This window comes from Osmerus eperlanus, chromosome 1 (genome assembly GCF_963692335.1).
Source record: "Osmerus eperlanus chromosome 1, fOsmEpe2.1, whole genome shotgun sequence".
NCBI classification, from domain to species: domain Eukaryota; kingdom Metazoa; phylum Chordata; class Actinopteri; order Osmeriformes; family Osmeridae; genus Osmerus; species Osmerus eperlanus.
Genome location: NC_085018.1, coordinates 23,088,523 through 23,109,733, shown reverse-complemented (window position 1 = coordinate 23,109,733; position 21,211 = coordinate 23,088,523). Strand labels below are relative to the sequence as shown.

At 44.5% G+C, this 21,211-nt stretch overlaps 1 protein-coding gene and 1 long non-coding RNA gene across 5 annotated transcripts in view; one reads left to right on the top strand and one right to left on the bottom strand.

The window, feature by feature from the left end:
• Positions 1 to 7,896: 7,896 nt before the first annotated feature.
• Positions 7,897 to 12,762, bottom strand: LOC134027829 (uncharacterized). Its single transcript, XR_009931476.1, has 3 exons — positions 12,615 to 12,762; positions 8,560 to 8,623; positions 7,897 to 8,296 (listed from the first exon to the last, which is right to left on the bottom strand). It is a non-coding gene; the product is annotated as an uncharacterized LOC134027829 (long non-coding RNA).
• LOC134027807 (poly(rC)-binding protein 4-like) overlaps positions 11,967 to 21,211 on the top strand; it is a 45,140-nt gene continuing 35,895 nt past the window's right edge. For 2 of the 4 annotated variants that reach the window (XM_062470972.1, XM_062470957.1), the window contains exon 1: positions 11,971 to 12,117. The gene's annotated coding sequence lies outside the window, so the exon portion shown is untranslated. Of the gene's footprint in view, positions 12,118 to 21,211 lie in introns of all 4 variants that reach the window. The other 2 variants (XM_062470965.1, XM_062470946.1) reach the window with 2 other exon arrangements.

Genomic DNA, 21,211 nt, shown 5'->3' with positions numbered 1-21,211 from the left:
TCTGACCCTCTCTCCTGAAGCTAATGTCTTGGACTAAGTTAAGCTTGGCTTTTGATCATGGAGGTTTTAGCAGACCCAGAGGTAATCCTGTTGGTCATGCTGATCAAGAAACAGCCAGCTGGACACAGTCTCACACACACACGCGCACACACAAACTCCTCTCTGTCTGTCTGATCTAACACACTCTTCTCTCACACTTTGATCTCCCTTTTTTGGGTTTAAGAGAGGGGGGGGGTGAAAGAGGACTAAGGAGAGGGAGAGAGGACTAAGGAGAGGGAGAGAGGACTAAGGAGAGGGAGAGAGGACCAGAGAGAGAAAGCTGTTGTGTTTGAAGCTCCCCTCATCCTGAATAACAACATCACCTTGCTCCTCTCTGTCCTCCTCGCCTCCTGCAACTTTCCCTTGTAATCCCCCCCCCCAGCACATCACATTCCTCCTCCTATCTGTCTGGTTCTCCCTCCTCTCCTCTCCCCCCCCCCCCTCTCCCTCTCCCTCCCTCCCTCCCTCCTCAGAGAACGCCCTCAGTCAGGGGAGCCCAGGACATGGATGTTGAACTCCTGCCTTTACTGAGGAGCACCTGAGCTGCAAATGCAGCACTGACGCAGGCCAACTCTGCCAGGAGAGTGTGTGTGTGTGTGCGTGTGTGTGTGTGTGTGTGTGTGGGGGGGGGGGGGTTCAGGCTGGGAGTGGGGATGGGGGGTGAGAAGAGGCTGACCATATGTGTCCTGCAGGATGGAGGGAGTAGAGAGAGATAGCCCAGACTGGCTTAGAACTGACCTCTTTTCAGAACGGGTGTGATTGTGATGATGCTGAAGTATTGACAGTGATCTGCTCTGCTCTCTGCGACACGTCCAGATTACTGTCTCACTGGGAGACAGCCACAGACCACTGACTGCGAGGGTTATGGAAAATGCCTCATTTGGGCTTAAAAGTTGTGCCTCCAAACCCGGTTATATTTAGCTCTCTGAGAGAGAGGGGAGATGGCGGGGGATGGGAGACACTAAGATGCTCTGACATGCTAACAAAAACCCACTTCTGAAAAAAAAAAAAAAAAAATGTGTTTTAATTATCTTAACTTGTCAGGCTTCTTGGAGAAATGATCCATGATTAGAATCCCTTGCAATTTCATACTTTGTTCAACTACGACTGTCACATAATAACGCTGTTTAGGCAATTACTTCTCCTTTCAGCTGAGAATTACTTCTGCATTTCATTAAAATGAGCAGGAATATAATTGCCATGTTCTTCTCCCTGGGTTCTCCTTTTCTGTATCTTTTTCTCTCTCTCTCTCTCTTTCCATCTCTCCCTTTCTTCTATCTGTATCACACACAGCCACGCGCACGCACACACACACACACAAACAAGAAAATGATTTGAAAATTGCAAATAACTGAGAAGAGTAAGCCGTTGGGTCTCTGAGGAGATGCGTCCTGGATCTGAGGATTTGGCTCAGAGAAACAATACTGTTATTATGGCTTCTCCTCCTCCTCCTCCTCCTCTCCTCCATTCCTCTCCAATTCTCTCCGTTCACAGCTCTGATTTAGGATTTTGACATAGGCGGAACCTTCCCTCCAGTGTGCACACTATCAGCTCACCATGTTGCAGCCTGTACACTGTCAGACAAAGGTTCAACTGAGAAACATTTTAGGTTCCTATTGTTTCCCCCCAGCAGAGGAAGCCGTCTTCTGAAAACCTCGTTTATAAGCTGCGTTCGCTTGCAGGTACAGCTATTTCGTCACACAGAAGTTTTGGAACCACTAAATCAACAAAAGGTTCTACCAGGAACTGGGAGAGGTTCTTAGAGGGGGTTTTCCCCCCAGAGACTTCCTGGTTCATCTTTAGCTAGACTAACGCAGTCATGCAGCCTTCCATGTACTGCTAGGGGCATCGTTGGGATAACAGGAAAAATTATAAATAACTAAGAGTGAGCAGAGAAAACGAGATGCCTGAGTGTCCTCTTTGTCCACTTTGTCGAGGGAAAACATCCGGGTTACCAGAACACAAACACTGAGCAAATTAAACAGTGAAACATTGAAACACTGCTCTAAGCTCAGCCGAACGTACTATTAAATATTCATGGACTGCTGTGTGTGTTATTGGTAGCTGTCTTGTAGCAAAGTTGTGAGAATCAGCATCTGTGCTCATTACACAACAACAAAGCATGTTCTCGTTCGTCATGGCCGAAAGCCAATCCCCAGGAGGATGTGAGCTTCAATGAGCGTTTTACAGAACCCTGCAGAACCCCCAGGTGACGCTGAGAACGTAAACACACCTCATTAGTTCTCTTCCCGTTCCGCGGCCAGGCCGTCAGACCCATGCGAGGAGGGGGGGGGCGTCGGAGCGCCTCTGTGGAACAGATGCTACAGGAGATGTCAAGTGTAAATCTACAGATTCATACAGTCCCATCAGAAGGAGCAGTGAATCTTAGTACCTCGTTGCTTATTGTGAGGGGGTAGGGGTGGGAAAGAGCATGGGGGTGGGGATGAGGGGTGGGGATGAGGGGTGGGGATGAGGGGTGGGGATGAGCATGAGGAGTGGGGATGAGGGGTGGGGATGAGGGGTGGGGATTAGCATGAGGAGTGGGGATGAGGGGTGGGGATGAGGGGTGGGGATGAGCATGAGGGGTGGGGATGAGCATGAGGGGTGGGGATGAGCATGAGGAGTGGGGATGAGAGGTGGGGATGAGCATGAGGGGTGGGGATGAGCATGAGGAGTGGGGATGAGGGGTGGGGATGAGCATGAGGGGTGGGGATGAGCATGAGGGGTGGGGATGAGCATGAGGAGTGGGGATGAGAGGTGGGGATGAGCATGAGGGGTGGGGATGAGCATGAGGAGTGGGGATGAGGGGTGGGGATGAGCATGAGGAGTGGGGTAGAAGATGTTTGTCAATGACAGAGCCCCCCCTAGGTGTAGCAGAGGTAACTACACCTACAAGCCCCAGCCTGGTGGTAACAGTGGACAGCTCCCAGCCTGTCACATGGTTTAAGGGGCTGTGTCAAGTTGGACTGCACAGAGGAGCCCTACTGGAAATAGACAAAGACTGACTTCAGAAAAAACTAACAGACAGACAAACTCACTGATTGACAGACACATTTGACAGCTACCCACTCTCATATCAGATAAGTAATTGCCAGGAGTTATACATGTTCCTGGGCTTGAAAATTGTCCGTTTGCCGCATTCGACGATTGTAGGGCGGATTTTCTGTGTACAGGAAGCTTGAGTCTCTGTGAGGTCAAGAGGTCATGTAGCGAGGCCCCTCACTGAGCGAATATAGACATGGAACGCACTCGGGCCAGACTCTTAGGAGACAGTAAGAGAGGAAAACATGTACAAAAAGGAACTTACATATGAGTAACGACTTGTTCACCTGTTGTATGTTCTAGTGTATCAGTGCACTGACCACCAAGACCCGTTAAGGAAGCGATTCTGTGCATTCTATATCTGTATTGACCAGTTACTGTACGTAAGCACGGCGTGAGAGGCAGCGTCTTCACTCATGCTCTCGGTTTGTCTTGAACTGATGGACAGAAAATTGATCCTATCAACGATAATTAAACATTTAATCTGCGAATGTCAGAAGTATAATTGAATCACCGCTGATTAGCATCAGAATGTGCCCCAGTTGCCGTGACTCCATGCCGGCCAGGCTGGTGGACAGGATGGAGTTGTGGCAGCAGGGCCTTCCATTTCCTATTTCGGGGGCTGAGGTAAATGTGAGACGTCTGGAGAACGTCTTTCAGCGCAGCTGGAGATGGTGGCTTGTCAAGACCTGCCAGAGAGCCAACTGTCAGGTGAACTTGACCTGCGACCAGCTTCGCCCCCAGCCTCAGCCACAGCACAACCGGAACTACTTATTACCTGGATAAGAGACATGGTGAAAGATAGAAGACAGCCCTCGCAGTGAACAGAGGAGGAGGGGGGGGGGAGGAAGGAAGATGAGAGAGGTGGGCAAGAGGAAGGGAGAGGCAAGGAGAGGAAATTAGAGGAAAGGAGTCAAGAGGAAATGAGAGGAAGGGAGAGGAGACTGAGAGGGAGGGGGGGGGTGTACTGCCTGTGATGATACTAGCAGGGTAGCATAAGAGGTTAAACGTGCCACAGATTCAATCATCAGAGGGTGAATATGAAGAGGGCTTTAATATGATTGTTGGGTTCCACGGCAATCTAATGAGACTAAGGTCAGTATGGAGTGGAGGGGGTGGGCCCTCAAGAAGAGGAAGAGGAGGTTATCCAATCAGAGCTGGGCAGGGATAGGGGAAAGCGACGTTCTGTTCATTTACTCACCAAATGATTCTAGAACAGAACAGAAGAACACAGAACAGACAGGGTTAACCAAAGATGGACCCCTCCACAGCAGACCGAAGGTCTTCTAGCTCCACAGAACATACATGGTGTGTGTGAGGTTTGGTCAGCTGTCTAGGCAGGTGAAGTGTTCCAGCCTGTGACCTGGTAATAATCACCAGACTGACCTCCCCCTCGTCTTCCTCCTCCCGCTCTCTCTGTTCTAGAAAAACCTTCCAGAAGAATGATCTTCAGACAATCTAAGATGTGCATATTTCCCCTTTTATGTGCTGTGAACCATGTGCGTGAGTGTGTGTGTGCGTGCGTAAACTGTGTGTGTGTGTGTGCGCGCTTGGCATAAACTGTATGAGTGTGTGCGCGCGTGTGTGTATCCATGCAAATGAGTTTCCACATTTTCATGTGTCCGGCCAGCAGCTTTGGGCGGCTATGCTCTGCTGTGCTCTAACTGCACACTGATACACTGTGACAGAGAGCAGACATCACTGTCCCCATCACTGTTGTGCCGTCACCCAGATATAAGTCACACTGCACAGTAACCAGGGATACAGGCATTAGAAAGTCTGTATGGACGAACTCATAACCCTGCTACCTGTTGGGGATCGAACCCTAATCCAATGGCATCACAATTCATGATTCTGCCCATTAGACCAACAGGATAGTGTCCAAGAGGGCTACATATTTATTTGTCACAACAGAAAAATCATATACTGAATGTCTGAAACAAAACCCAATAAATATCATCCAGTTCATCCCATATTGGCCTAGTGGTGACAAGAGAAACTGTTCTGAACGTAATTCTACAGATCTATAAATGGTTCTATCTCCAATGTTTTGGGATAGGATTCTTCCATCATGACGAAGTGTAACAATTTCAAGGGGGCCTCTATGTAGATCCGAAGTATTTCATAGCGTGGGGGGGGGGGGGGGGGGAGTGGAGCATGTCAGGAGAGGGTAATAGACCTGGCCTCGGCCATAATGCCAGCTCTGAGGAGTTCCCTGGTGGTCTGGCTGCCTGCCAGTTCCTGACAAGCTCACTAGACTTGAGTTCATGTAAATGAAACTTTCTACACATTCATGGGGGGGGGGGGGGGGGGGTTGGCCAGTGTGGGTGTTCTGAGACAGAAATACATGTCTAATATAGCCAAGTACAGAGAGGTGATGACAGAAGTCCTGTGTGGTCAGATCAGACTGAGCATGTGTCACACACTCCACAGAACACGCTCACATCCAGACGTCCTCAAATTCTTTTACAATATAGCCCATCCTGTACAACACCACCACTCTTGGCTGCCTTGAGCAAACAGACCTGGGCTCTCCTCTATAGCACTGGGTTGTTTTGAGAGAGACTCGTGTGAAGTAACAGATCAGATCCACCTTACATTGAATACTCTCACAGCTGACCATTGTGAAACACACACCTGGGTCAATTACGGAGATAGATTACTTGAAAGGAACATGATTTATGTGGGTTTGATTTGGCTAAACACAATGTGAGTGAAAAGGATATGTGAGTGAAAAGGATAGCGAAATGGATAGCTAACCATGTGCTATGCTTTGCGACGGGACTAGTCGCAAACAATCGTTGGTGACAAGTGCAAGTTTCAATTAAAAACAGCATGCATGTTCATCAAATGCCTGGTTAAAACCGTAAAGAAATGTTTTCTGTTTTGCGAAGTTACCTACCAAGAGTTGCTCTAGCACCGTGTCCTGATGAGTCTAGAAAAAATAAAACGCAAAAAAACGCGCGGAATTTTGTAGTCTTTTAAAGGCAAGCTGACGCTTAATCAGAAAGGGGCAATATGTTTTAGGCTACTACATGTTAATAGCTCCTACTATCGTGTGTATATTGTACAATTATATTTTTGGTCATCCATAAGATGTAGGCCTACCCTATGTTTGTGTGGACGATTATAATATATGGAGAATGTCGTTTTGTATGTGTCTCCTGTAGGCTACCTCCCCCTCCTCACCTGGGATGATGGTTTTTTCCCAGGTAGGATGTGGAAGTCACAGGGTATAAAAGCCTCATTATGGGTTTGGTGGTGGTTGAAGTCAGAGCTTGATAAGAGGCAGATGAGAGTAACAGTTTGACTTGGGTCTTTAGTTTTGGTAAACCTTTATGGGTGGGGTGGAAGTCCTTCAAAGTCAACTTCATTTAAAATATATATATATTATTATTTTATTTTTTGCGCCACCAACCCTTGTCATTGGGGTATACTTCGTCGCTGCACCATCCAACAAAGGAGTACTCCAACACCACCACAATGTAAACATGAATTTTTCTCCCTGCTTCTGTAGGCCTTCAGTAGGCTACAGCTGTCCCTCCCACCTGTTGCTGCAGGGTGGCAGAGAAACCAGCCAATCACAGTCCCTGCTACCCCTCACAGGACAGATGCATGCATGGGCCCACACACAACCCTGTCATCTGAAGCCTCAGAGCAGAGGAGACACAAAACCAAATTTATTTTTCATCAGTATTGATTTCCAGAGTGTTGGTGGCGTTGGCTAAAAAGCTCTTATGAAATATTGAGGAGATCCGAAAGTACAACATAAGCCCCGCCCCCGTGTGCCATGGAGGAGGAGGAGAAGAAGGCATGTGAAATATGCATGGATACACAACATGGAAAAAATAAACATTTGATAATAATTCATTTGATAATATTGAAATTCAAACACCACCGAATTTGTTGGTTTTGAAATCACCTCTTTAATTTAAATATTAATTTATTTCGATGCAAAAAAAGAAATCCGATCCAAAAATTTAAAGTTAGGAAATTCTGGTTGCTCAAATTGAACAGTAGAATTCAGATCCCAAAAATAAAGAGTTTTTTTTCCGCTCCAATTTGTTGGATCTGAATTTCACCATACGAATTTAAGCATCCTGAATTTTGTTGAATTTCTGAATATTTTCAATATTAAGTAGGCTATTCAATGCCTTTCCAAACATGTCACTGATTTGCTTTTATAGACACCAGCCACGTCCTCTTATGAACCTGGAGTAGGAGACACACTACACTCCAAGAAGACAACAGATGCTGGTGTAGCCATTGCACCATATAGAATAACACTGTTTCAGGTGCAACATTCCAAGTAGAACCCTTTTCATGTCTGCGACGCTCCATGGAGAACCGTTGTCAAAGTTGCATTGAGCATCCTTTGTAAGGTAATATATTAGAAACCTTTGTAAGGATTCTTATATAAACCATGTAAGGATCCAAATGGCATCACTGAATTCGGCTGTACAGTTTCAACGCATCTTTCACGTGCAATTTGTGTCAGAGCAGTAAGGCAGTGTGGTCTGTCCATTTTGTCATGAAAGGGATATATTTATCTTTAAATTGAACTCTACACAAAGGGTTCTGTGCTTGGTGCAAAGAGTTGTGTACATATTACAAAGGTTTCTGTCAACTGGAGAGCCTTTTCAAGTGTTTTTCCTGGGTGAGTGGCATTTTGTACTCGGTGTGATTTGTTTATCAGGGAACTTTTCGGCCTGAAAAGCTCTTTCGCTATTGTCTGTCGCGAGAGGATTCTGTGAAGGTCTCTGTCGGTAATTGGGAAATCGCTAAGTGAGGATTTTAATATATTTTGTGTGTTCCTTGTTACACAAGCCTAGGGCGGGATGTGGTGAAAGACTATCTCTTTGATTTGAGCCTTCTCAGAAATCATACACTTTCACATCAGAGAATACCTCAGATAGCAGTGAATGTTAAGACAACTTCAAAGAGAGGATCCTCAATCGTTATTGCTCTGTTGATCAACCAATCCTAAACTAACCACAGACGTATCAAATATCTAATAGTTGTATCTGATTTAGATTTGTTTGAACCTTATCAATTACCTTATTATATCAAACGTACAACATCCAAATTCCTAACGGCATTATTTTATGAACAGCTGGAGTTTCCACAGTTGCAGCTGCACAATCAAACAACTGCAAACGTCCTTCTTGTTTCTCCTCTAATCTTCAAAGGGAGTCATCGATGCAGCTGTGGACACCTAGTGAAGGATATTTCATTAGATATGTTAATCCGGCAGCACCTAGAAAGACAACACACTTCCCCTCCTATTCAAAATCTTAAAAAATGCAAAATTCTCTCCTCCCTTTGAAAATAATAATCCCCGATCTGTCGGTATCCTGCTTCGTCACAGCTGTGGAGACAGGGCCTGTTGTGCCCTGTGCTATAATGTGAGGCTAGCAAAGAACTGGGAAGAAGAAATTATTTTTATTTTCTTTATTGAGAATGGCAACTGTCCTTTACCTGCCCTCTTCATCTCCTCTTGGCACTGGCTTCCTATTGGTATCTGATGGTTAAAGAGCGCCCTCTGCAGGTATGAACGAGAAGCCAGAAATACTAAATCACGAACTGAACAGCTACGTGGAAACATTTCACTTAACCATCCTGTAAATGTCTGGCTGTCTTTCTAACCCCACTCCTGCTTGATTCTAATATTAAGCTGGTTCCTTTCCTGTTTGTTACGGCTAGGGTTGGAGTGAACCTACACGACTAGGTGATGTGATCTCCAAGGGCAGGGTCAGACAGCCCTGACCAGGAGCACAGGATCTAGTGCTTCTGTCCCCTCATGCCCAGTCAACCAGCCTGCAGGACCGTCAGAAGGTACTGAAACCAATGAAACATATTCCACTGAGCCCCTTTGAAATCCATGTATTGACCAGTGGTGACCATGTTAACCCTAATGAAGACGTCTTAGATAAAACCCAATTGCTCTGACAGTACCAAGTCAATGAAGGGAATAGTTGAGACAAGTTCGAGACCAAATCAACGTATTTATTACACATACGTGAGGTGCAGCAGGTGTCTGTTACACTCAAGTTGAGTATCACAGAAGACTGGACAATGAGTTAAATAGTATCACAATATGGTAGGAGATTAGTTTAGCCTTCGCAGGCACTGAAAAGGGGCACTATGTTAGATAGCTTTTGTTTAGGTCTTTAGATAGAGCTCTTAGAAATGGCCTTGTCACTATGGAGTTAGATTAGTTTCATAATTCACAAACAAACGTAACACAATTCACAAATGTATTTCGTGATTCAAAAATAAATGTAACGCGATTCCCAAATGTATTTAGTGATTCACAAATGTAACGCGATTCACAAATAAATGACCCCATTATATTTGTTTGCAACCTGACAGACACGAGTTACAAATCGGAGAACACGAGTTACAAATCGGAGAACACGAGTTACAAATCCCTGCATTTGTGTGTGTGGATTTTTGGAACTTTCCTGACGCGCTTAGATTCACAAATGCATTTTTTCTAAAAGATATTCTCTGCAGCCTATCAGATGTTTCTTCCAATTTTAGCCAATCACAGCTAGCTTGCTAAACGTTAGCGTAGGAAACACTTAAAATTACTAAACATGGATCCTGCCATTCTCAAGAATATTCCATCACGTATGATAATCGGTTTAATAAGATTAACAAGCAATATTTCACCTACATGCTACCAGATGACATTGCTCGTATTCTGAAGGAGACATTTTGTCCACATAGACACGTTAATGTGATTGGCTACAATTTGAAGAGACGATCTGATAGGCTGCAGAGATTATCTTTTTGAAAAAAATGCATTTGTGAATCTAAACGCGTCAGGAAAGTTCAAAAAATCCACACACACAAATGCAGGGATTTGTAACTCGTGTTCTCCGATTTGTAACTCGTGTTCTCCGATTTGTAACTCGTGTTCGTCAGGTTGCAAACAAATATAATGGGGTCATTTATTTGTGAATCGCGTTACATTTGTGAATCACGAAATACATTTGTGAATCGCGTTAAATTTATTTTTGAATCATGAAATACATTTGTGAATCGTGTTACGTTTGTTCGTTTGAATTATGAAACTAATCTAACTCCATAAGTCGCTCCTTCTATTTTCCTCATTCAAAGTTGCATGGCATTATACACTTTGGAAATATTGTGACCTCTGACTTACATTAGTGACAGGCCTTTCCTAGTCGCACCTTACAAAGAACTAATTTATGGCTATGCAGGCATAAGAAAACAGCATAATGACAGTTTATCAATGATACAAGAAACATAATTAATAGATATATATATTTATCTCCTAGACATAACCAAGGGTTATGTTCTCATGAGCTTAATATAGCAAGGTATAGATCAAACATTGTTTATTATATTCAGAACATTTCAAACAGTATAAAAGTAATAAAGTAATCATTATCTTTAATTGTTGTTAACTGATCAGTGGTTTAAGGACAGACCTCTTCACTACCTGTTCCATGTTCCATCCATCCACCCACCCACCCACCCACCCATCCCTCCATTAATTAATTAATTCATCCATTCGTCCAAATCTTTTGGGCCTCCTCGGAAGCTGGGACCTTCTGAATCACAAGCCTACATAACTGGTATCTCTCTGGTGCCAAGTAGGTTATGACCATCAAAAACACATTGGCTTCTAGTTGGTTACCTGATAATTAAATATTGTTTGTTAGCAACTGTGTAGCCTGATTTTTTGGCTATGGATACATTACTTTATTCTCTGTCATGGAGCTGTATATTCAATATGCTGCTGCGTGGTGTTATTTTGGAGAAACATTATTGAATCGAGACAAGTAAAGCAATTGGTTAACTGGTGGTGTCATCTCTAAATATACCACTAGGTGGCAACTAAACACATTAACAAATCACAGCGTGACAGCCCAAGTCAGGCCAGTGCAGGCATTGTTGCAGGTCACACATTCCACGTCGGTACCTCCGTGCTGCTATTGTCAGCATGGTTAATTATGAACCAGCTCCAGCTATATGGGTCTTGCTATTCTGGATACCGACGCATGTGACCTTGGAATGGCGGTTCATGTTACAGCAACGAGCCATTAGTATGAGTATCGCTTGTTCAAATCCCTGTATTTTCGGTGTAGGCTACCGTCGTTGTGCCTTTGATCATGGAAGATTCAAGGGGCACACTATTTTTTGCAGTCTCCATGTAAATTGTTATCGGCTTGGCTGTGTTGCGTACTATCGACCAGTAGAGGTCATGATACTCTTCAAAAACACTTTGGTGAATGGCTGTAACCGGCATTATTGTGGGCCCATGGACAGCAGGTGTAGCTACACTGTTGTGGCTATTCACACATACTCCGGTGCGTGATGACCGGACTTCTTCATAAGCAATTATTAACTCGTTTGCTGCTTTATATTATTTAGCAAAGACAGCAATTTTCCAAATTTGCAAATGCAACTCATAGGCTACGCCTGTCTATCATAACATTTCAAGCTAAACTAAAAATTAACTTAATTTAACTTAATAAATACATAATAAAGCTGCTGCTATCAGCAAAGCCACGCGTTTTTAAGCTTTTGTTGGTAGAACTGGGAGATCAAACTATAGCCTAGCCAATCCTTAATTTAAAACCAAAGCCTTTATGTTGTTTGTAAGGTATAGTTTGATAGATTATCTTCCCGTTTTGCAATTTCCACCGAGTCATTAATTTGTCTGTGTGATTGGATAAATCTAGTCCCTTTGATCGCTGCGTGCGTGCATCCTTCAACCCCCATCTCCCCCTCTCGCTCTACTATTCCCCCCCCCCTCTCTCTCTCTCTCTCTCTCTCTCTCTCTCTCTCTCTCTCTCTCTCTCTCTCTCTCTCTCTCTCTCTCTCTCTCTCTCTTTCTCCCTCCCTCTCTTCCTCGCTCTCTCGTTGGTTTATTGTTACACACTGACATCAGGATTATTTCTAACAGTGGCACTCTGTCTCTCCGACAATGTGGACATCAACTGGGAATTTATAATTTTCAGCGACTAGGCTACTTACTGGTTCGATCCACTCCATAATACGGTAAGAATTTACTCTTTATACTTTGCATACAAATCTTATAATGAAATTATTTGTTCAGAACAGTATAGGCTACAGTTCTATAATCCATGGGCACTTATAGGCTAAGCGATACTCTTCCCGCAGACTCCGCGCTTTAACCGTCATGCTGCAAGATGCGGCTTCTTCCAATATTTGATCAAAGGCGAAACTGTTATCGACACGTGACGCAGTTGTCGCTGTCCAGAATTGTGCTTATACGCGAACTTCTACAACTAACGGAAAACGAACCGTTTATACCGGCTGCGTGGTATGTCCAAGCTGATGTGTTAGCCTACTACTCAGAGATTACGTCCCATTTACCCTACATTAAATACACAATAGCCTGTGCAGCTAGTATAGTTTTTCTTATTTGATATATTCTTTAGGTTAACACCTGCGAATAACACCCTTCGGTTGGTACTCAGAAAAACAACTCCAAATCAAAACCGGAGTAAACCGGGACTATATTCTACTCATACCTCTCTCGCTTTGCTTCTCCGAGTCTGAAGAGGGATTCAGTTGCCATAGTACGTTCCCGGTTTACAGTTCAGGTTAGTTTATTGGGTTTGAATAGCAGCAGGCCCGGTAAAGGCTACCGTGTGCCTGAACAGCACTGTCGTGACACGGCCAAGACTCAGTCCCGCTTCCCGTTTTACTGTGCTCTTGAAAGCACTTAGTTTTAATCAACCGCCTCCACCGTCGCCAAGTTTAGACATAAATGTCGAAAAATACAATGAACTTGTGACTTGACGCGAATGAAAGAGTAAATTGATATGAACCAGTTCAAAAGAGTGCTATCTTAACTTACAACATTATCGAATGTTGTTTGTTACTGTCAGGGTAATGAGTCTCGTGTCAAGTTGGCAGTTACCCCCTCAATAACCATAATGGAAATGATGTTGTCTTTTAGGATTACATAAAAGTGATATATAATTTGATGAGAAAGATCGGTCTTGAAATGATTACGGAGCATTTTATTGCAGCCAGTGTTGTCGTGTTGTTATGCTTATTGACGCCGAAATTAGAACAACCTCAGAGTGCAGATGACCTTTTCCAACATTTGACACGTTGAATAAATTGTCGTTTACAGAAAGGTTGACTTTGAAAACATGTAGGGTTTGCTTTCCAGACATGCTGTGGTGCCCTCTAAACACAGAATCTCTCTCTCTCTCTCTCTCTCTCTCTCTCTCTCTCTCTCTCTCTCTCTCTCTCTCTCTCTCTCTCTCTCTCTCTCTCTCTCTCTCTCTCTCTCTCTCTCTCTCATATATCTATATATATTAGTTTTTTTGTTGTTTCTCTCTTTTTTCTTCTCCTGACCTAAATTACCCAGTCACAGATTATTAACCAAAATTACATGACATGATGTTACATTACACTAGGATAGAGTCAGGGGCCTCAGTGTGACCAGCCCTCGGGGCCCCTGTAGACCCAGGGGATTCTGCAGTTCAATCTGCACACGCACAGGAGAACTCTCCCTCCCTGATTAGTGATTACTGATGGAGAGAGAATCACATGCGCAAGCAGATGAGTGGACTGAAGAAAGACAACTTTGTTTGACTCACAGCCGCTCTGCTCTTTCTCTCTCTCTCTCTCTCTCTCTCTCTCTCTCTCTCTCTCTCTCTCGCTCTCTCGCTCTCTCGCTCTCTCGCTCTCTCGCTCTCTCGCTCTCTCGCTCTCTCGCTCTCTCGCTCTCTCGCTCTCTCGCTCTCTCTCTCTCACTGTATGAGATCACACAGAGGGAGAACCACAACCTTCTGGAACTTTCTGGTGTACACCCTCAGCCCATACAATGGACACAACTGAAGCTTTTCATTTGCGAATGATCCCTTTAATATAGCCCCTTATTATATATTGTGTGTGTATAAGTAGGTTTATATAATTTTGTTAAAAGGAGCTTTAATCCCATAAACAGGTATTCACTCTGCCAAAGCATCAGTAAAACAAATACATAGACAATCTAAAACATAAAATGGTGTGTACTGACTGATCATGTGTCAGGTACTACAACCAGACCTCCATTCATTAGACAAGGAGGCTTTTTCAGGCAATACAAACCCTCTTTGTAACTGATGATGATGCTGGTTCTATATCCCTGTATGATAATGAAGCTTCCCAGCATGAAAGCTCTTTGACTGACAAGCATGCCCGTTCACCATATAAAGTGTACTGGTGTTTGTAGACATCTACAGACTTATCAGCCAGCAACATCAAATAAAACAACCAGTCCAAACATTATCAGAGAGAGAGAGACAAAGAGAGAGAAAGAGAGAGAGACAGAGAAAGAGAGAAATATATAGAGAGAGGGGGAGATTAAAAATGAGGTATAATCTTGGGAGAGATTACTTGGAGGATGGGGGGGGGGGGGTATATCAGTGAACATACCTACATTTCAAAGTAATACCCTATTTTTAGCTGAGCCAAACAGCTCTGGAAAGCATGCCTCTAGGTTGTCGTCAGTTTGAGGAATGCACCAGTGGTTTTGATAAGGATACACTGGGGTTGATAGGCATGGTACACGCATGGGCTTACTGCTAATGCTGTGTGCTGTTTTTAGTCACACCACTTAGCAGTTCAAAGCCGGTATCAGACCTGCAGCACTGTGTGAGAAGCGTTGTGTGTGTGTGTGTGTAGAGCTTTATCAAACCTTTACCTGTATGTGTGTTTGTAAAGAGCAGTTTTTGTTTTTTTTACATACAGCAGTGTGTGTGGCTGATCAGAGGCGCTGTTAGAGATATTGATCAGTTGGTGGATCTATAGAACATTGACTATATGAATGATGTTCATGAGGAACATGGGTGTACACTAAATTTTCCCAGCTGTCTATTTTAAGTATCTTTAGAATAGTTGGAAGCTTACCGGCCTTGTGCTTTGCTGCAAATGGTTGTAGATTTTTTAAGAAGTTACTAGAGGTCAATCACACCTACCTATAGAAGAACATACGTCACACCACAGTTACCCTTCATAACAGTGGACCCTTAAATAGCAGTGTTATTCTCTATCACATGCAATACATCCCTGTTATTGCGTCCTATAACATTACAGATTCCGACGTCTGTTAACGTCAGTTAGACGTCTGTTAACGTCAGTTACACGGCGTACAGAAACTCCAAACACACACAGGTTGTCATCATTCCCTTGATGCTGACATAGAAATCTTCCATGAAATATTCATCCCTTGGAAAGCCTGGGGATCCCAAGGGGAATAGCTCGGCTATTAAGGAAAAGTTTTTACCATATTATGTAGGTCCCTCCTAACTTCAAAGTGCTTAATTTGTGGATTTCACAGCTGCTTGGTCATTAGCTGTTTTTAGACATAGCAATTTAAAGAGCAACTCCATTCCTAGTTCCAGTCTTCCCCTGTCAGTGAGTAGTGTTCGTCATAGCGAGCTACTCCTCTGAGGCAGTACAGGGACAATATGAAAGGTGCCTCTAGGTCACAGGTTTTCATGGCAGAACTGAAATGCTGGATGCAACAGAAAACAATAAAACACAAAAGAATTACTGCTGAACTAAAATGCCCAAATAAAGATCCGGGTACATGTGTTTTTACAACTAACCTTTAAAAAAATAAAAATTCCCATCATAGTTACACTTAAACAACTATACCTTTTAGAACATTTTTTAAGTTTAAGTCGTTTCCATAAACGACTGTCCTCATCTTAGGTTGTAGCTACTGTTAAACTCCTATTAAAGTACCTTCTCCATTCAGGTTGGTTTTCATCAGTTACACAGGCATCTCCACGCCCACCTCCTCTCTTCCTCTCCCTCTCTGTCAGGCTCGCCTACCCCTGGTCTCTGATGTTAACTTCTCTCTGGCTCTTTGATATGCACTCCCCACCTTCCCCCCGGGGTCCCTAGGTGCTGTCGTTTACAAGTCTGAACATTTTCACTCCACAATGCAGGGTATTATTATACACTTGAGCTGTCACCACCAAGCTGAACACAGATCACAATGTAGAACACAACATCCGACCTGACTGAATTCACTGTGAATCACATATCGTAATGAAACATCCAACAGGCTGACAGCATACTGCTAAAGAGCTGCCTTAAATAATGGAGATATTGTCCTCGAAGCCAGAGCGAGACGAAACAAACTACATGTTTTCTTCTCACCCACAACGGTTCACAACGATGGTTCGTTGTGAACCTTTGGGTCATGTGACCCGAAGGCAGCAAGGGTCACATGACCCAAAGGTTCACAACGAACCATCGTTGTGTTTACCCAATTTTACCCAATACAAAAACAAATTAAATGTGGGGGGTCTGAGACAGCCCGACGGTTAAAAGAAAATGCTTCACTTTGTTTTTGTATGAGGTAAATTTGACGCAATACGACGGTGGGTCACAATGACTGATGGGTCAGAATGACCCGAAGATAACACAAGGGTTAAGTAAGTTCTCTCTCTTTTCTTCTCCTCTCCCATTCCGTATCTCTCTGTCTCTCTCTCTTTCTCTCTGTCTCTCTCTCTTTCCTCTCCTCATTTCTCTCTTCTCCATCAGTGGAATCAGGTCATTTTTAATTGAAACTAAGACACCTATTAATTAGTGAGAGGATTTTGCTCTCCATTTCTCTCTATCTTTCTCTCCTGATAATCATTCTGTTCATTCCTCTGCTGCAGCAAAGCTCTCTAGCTCCAGGATTTGGAACAACAGGCCGCATCAGAGCCCTGTGTCATGTTCTCATCTGTGATCAGAATTAACTTATTATTTAATCTTTTTTTTTTTCTCTCATAGTCAATTAGTAGTAGTAAAAAAAGAAAGAAACTACTGAATGTCACTTGTGCTATCTAAATGCCCAAAACCACATACTTTGTGGTTCATGGAGACACTGTGAATTACATTACATAAAATGTTATTCATTTCTAAGACGCTTTTATCCAAACTGACATACAAGTACATATGGAAAGTACAGCAGAGGTGCATAGTTTCACAGCATTTCAGAGTCAAGGACCTGTGTTTGCTGGTTAATATTAAAGTGCAACAATAACATCTCAATTACTTAAATACAGTGCTACAAGTATTACCCTGATCACAGTAGCTACTAGTACCAATCGCTAAGATGGTGAACAAAAAATAATAGTGCAATAATAAGATCTCAATTCCTCAACTACAGTCTTACAAGTAATAGCATTAGATTCACTGAGAAGTATACCAGGCACCACAACGGACATAGACATCCTGCGCCTAAGAGAAAGAGACAGAACAGAGAATAGATAGAAAAAGGCAGGGATAAGGGGCGGGAAAGAGAGAGAGAGAGATGGAGGGAGAGAGAGAGAGAGAGATGGAGAGAGAGAGACAGAGAGAGAGGGAGGGAGGGGCAAAAGAAGACATAACGGGTGAGGTGGAGGACGGAAGCAAAGAGAGAGAGAGAGAGAGAGGAAGAGAGGAAGAGAGAGAGGTGGGGAAGAGAACACCGACATAAAGAGTTTTCGTTTCAGAGCGCTGAGAGCTAAGAGCCCTCTGAGGGATCAGTTTGAGCAGCTAAAGGATGGGGGAGATCTGGACCGCCATCAGACTGGGGCTTTACAGGTTAATCACTCTCTTCTGGGAACAATGGAGGAGGACCTGCTTGGAAGAGAGAGAGAAGGAGAGACAGACAGGAAGAGAGATATCAGAGGAGTAGGAGACATAATAGAGCAGATAGAAAGATAGAAAGTTTAAAGTATGTGTTCAGGAAATAGCTTTTTTTTTAATAGGCAGGATTAGAGTAGAAACGGATCTAAATTATAATATATCCAGATCTAGTTAGCGCTGAGGTTAAAATGTTACGATTGCTTAAGGAGGTGTAATTGAGATGCTTTAAATGGCTAGCTGTGTTCATGGATTCTGGTCTTGTGTTTTGTCGAGATGACTTAAAAAAATTATGTTTAGAAAACCCTGTTAAGAGGTTGGTTGTGTTCGTGTTCAGGGACGACAGTGTTCAAGGCAGGCTAAGTTAGTTCCTTCCCTCAGAGAACACTGATGAGTAAGCCTAGTGTTGCGCCCAGGCCCCACACACACAGACCAGCCCTCCTTCAGCCATCCGCATAATCCGGTTGAACACAAGCAGTGTTCTCTCATATCTAATGTAGAGACGCAGCATGGACACTGAGCCAAAACTGGGTCAGATGCCCCCGTGTTAGCTGGAGAGGGGCCACCCGCACGCCAAGGACCCCTCTCAGAGAGGGGGGGGGAGAGAGAGAAAGAGGCGGGGCCATGGGAGATGGTAGACTACAGAGGTATAGTTGCTGTAGCATGCTGATGCTGAACTAAAGAGAGAGCCGTGCCTGTATCCATTTGCAAGGCTGCACAATTATGTCAGCTGTCCCCTGACACTCCGGGTGGGTGAGTGTGTTTCCCCAGTCTATAGTGTCCTAACGGCTAGCAAAGTCGGCCCTTAGGATCCATACTGTGAGTTTACTTAGCCTTTAGCATCTACACCACTAGCCTGGCTAGCCTACAGCATCTACACCGCTAGCCTTTGGCATCTACAGCGCTAGCCTGGCTAGCCTTCAGCATCTACACCGCTAGCCTTTGGCATCTACAGCGCTAGCCTGGCTAGCCTTCAGCATCTACACCACTAGCCTGGCTAGCTTTTAGCATCTACACACGTTTCTTAGCTTGGCCTACTTATCCTTAGCATACACGTGTGTGTACATGTTTTCCTCATACCTCTTACATGCTTCCTGTGAACGCCAACTGCGTATAAAAGATGGGGGGGGGGGGGCGGGGGATGACCTATGGATGACACCAATCCATTGCAGTCCTCGTTTGTCATGCTGGTTTCAATCATAGGATCTGTGTGGACACAGACGGATGCCGGTTGACAGGCTGGGGGGTGGACTCCGGCAGGAATGAGGTCACCCTGCCACGTCAACACAGCCAATCGATTCAGTGTTTTTAATTAAAAGGCTCAGTGTGGTGGAATATTCAATGGGACTGGTACATGGTTCTGCGATAGAGAGAGAGGTAGAGAGAGAGGTAGAGGTAGAGAGAGAGAGAGAGAGAGAGAGAGAGAGAGAGAGAGAGAAATAGTAGACATATGGGGTAGCACTGCCTCTGAGGCAGAGCGAGAGAAAAAGAAAAAAGACAGGATGAAAGAGAGTATTAATGCATGGGGCCCTACAACGTTTTTAAGTTTAACGTGTTTACCTGAATCCCATGACTGGGTGGTGATTTACTGAAACACAACTTTTGTAATGAGATCAAGCCTTCAGTCAAGGTCTCTATGTCCAAATGATAATGTTTTCTTTCATTCAGTTCTTCTCTGTCAGGGAACAACCAAGAAGAAGAAGAGCGAGGGCTCAGCAATAAAAGATGACAGGAAGACCTTATCCTTCTGGACTGGTGACGTCTGTCTGGCAGGGGGTCAGAGGTTGCGGTGGGAGTGGGCGAGGGGGATGGGAGGGGGGATCTGGAAGCTTTGTGTGGAGGTGCAGGGCAAGCCAGGGCTAGTTGTTAGCTATGTAGCACACACATGGTCATTCATTGATTCGTTAGCGGAATTTGTGCGTTGGAAGGGACGACACTGTGCTCCTGTGTATCTCAACGCTGGGGCCTGCGCTGTCACAAGGCCCTGCTTTGTCCCTGTGTGTCTCGGTGAGGGAGGAGGACCCTGACAGGATGACACACTGGCTCTGACAGACCGGGGAACACTGTACACTGCACTGAGGCTAGGAGGAAGGACGGAGAGAGGGTGGGAAGGAGATGGAGAGGGGGAGTCAGAGACAGAAATGAAGACACAACACTACACACTGTACTAAAGCTAGGAAGATGGAAGGACAGGGAGTCTAGAATGTGTGGAAAAAATGTGTGTTTCTGTGAGAGAGAAAGAGAGGTGGAGAGTAGACAGAGAAAGAGCTGTGGGCAAGATGAGAGGATGGGGAGAGAGAGAATGAGGTGGACTGGATAAAGAGATAAAGAAAGGTGGAGAGGATCAAGAGATAGAATAGAGGGAGAGAAGTGGAGAGGATAGAGAGAGAAGTGGAGAAGATAAAGGGTGAGAGAGAGGTGGAGAAGATAGAGGGAGAGAGAAAGGTGGAGAGGATAGAGGGAGAGAGAGAGGTGGAGAGGATAGAGGGAGAGAGAGGTGGAGAGGAGAGAGAGAAAGGTGGAGAGGATAGAGGGAGAGAGAGGGGTGGAGAGGATAGAGGGAGAGAGAGAGGTGGAGAGGATAGAGGGAGAGAGAGAGGTGGAGAGGATAGAGGGAGAGAGAGAGGTGGAGAGGATAGAGGTGTGAGAGAGAGAGAGAGAGAGAGAGAGAGAGAGAGAGAGAGAGAGAGAGAGAGAGAGAGAGGTGGAGAGGATAGAGATAGAGGGAGAGAGAGAGAAGTGGAGAGGATAGAGAGAGAAAGACGGGGAGAGGGTTCTGAGCTGGACAAGCTGTCACAGCCTGGACAGCAGTTAGTGGGTTTCTTCTTCTTCTGTCAGTATTTAATCTGCTAATGCACTCCTCCACTGCCTCAGCCAATAAGATGAGGTGCAGAGCAGCCCTCTCACTAATGACCGCTGGCCCACTGCCCCCCCTGGTAAAAACCCAGAGAGGGATGGAGGAAGGCAGAAGGATAGAGGGAGAGGAGAAGGGAGAGTGGGAGGTACTGGAAAGAAGGAGGGATCGATGTGCTAGGCTCTTGTAAATGATGGTGGCACAGACAGACTGACTGACACATACACTTCCTGTGTATTGATACTCCTTCAGGGTGGTAGACTGGATGCTGCAAACCTAAAAGCAAATGACGCAGTTTGAGTAGGAATGCACGTGTGTGTGTGTGTGTGTTAGCTATCAGCCATGGAGGAGATCATGTCAGAGAGAATTAGGAATGAGACAGAGCCCTGCAGCTGACAGCCTCTCTCATCTGAAGATGAAATCATCTCTGTCTCTCTCTTCCGATTTTTGTAATCATTTTACTCTCTCCAAGTAGTTATAACAGTTAGGCAGGAAACATGAAAAAATACAGTGTCGTTTTTTATTTTATTTGTATTTTATTTATTTTTTTACATGTCAATAAAGCACTTGCTCAAGCAAACTGGAAAACTGTAGTCCCTTTCTCATGATCTTTCTTCCTCTTCTGTCTAATTTCTGTCAGTCTCTATC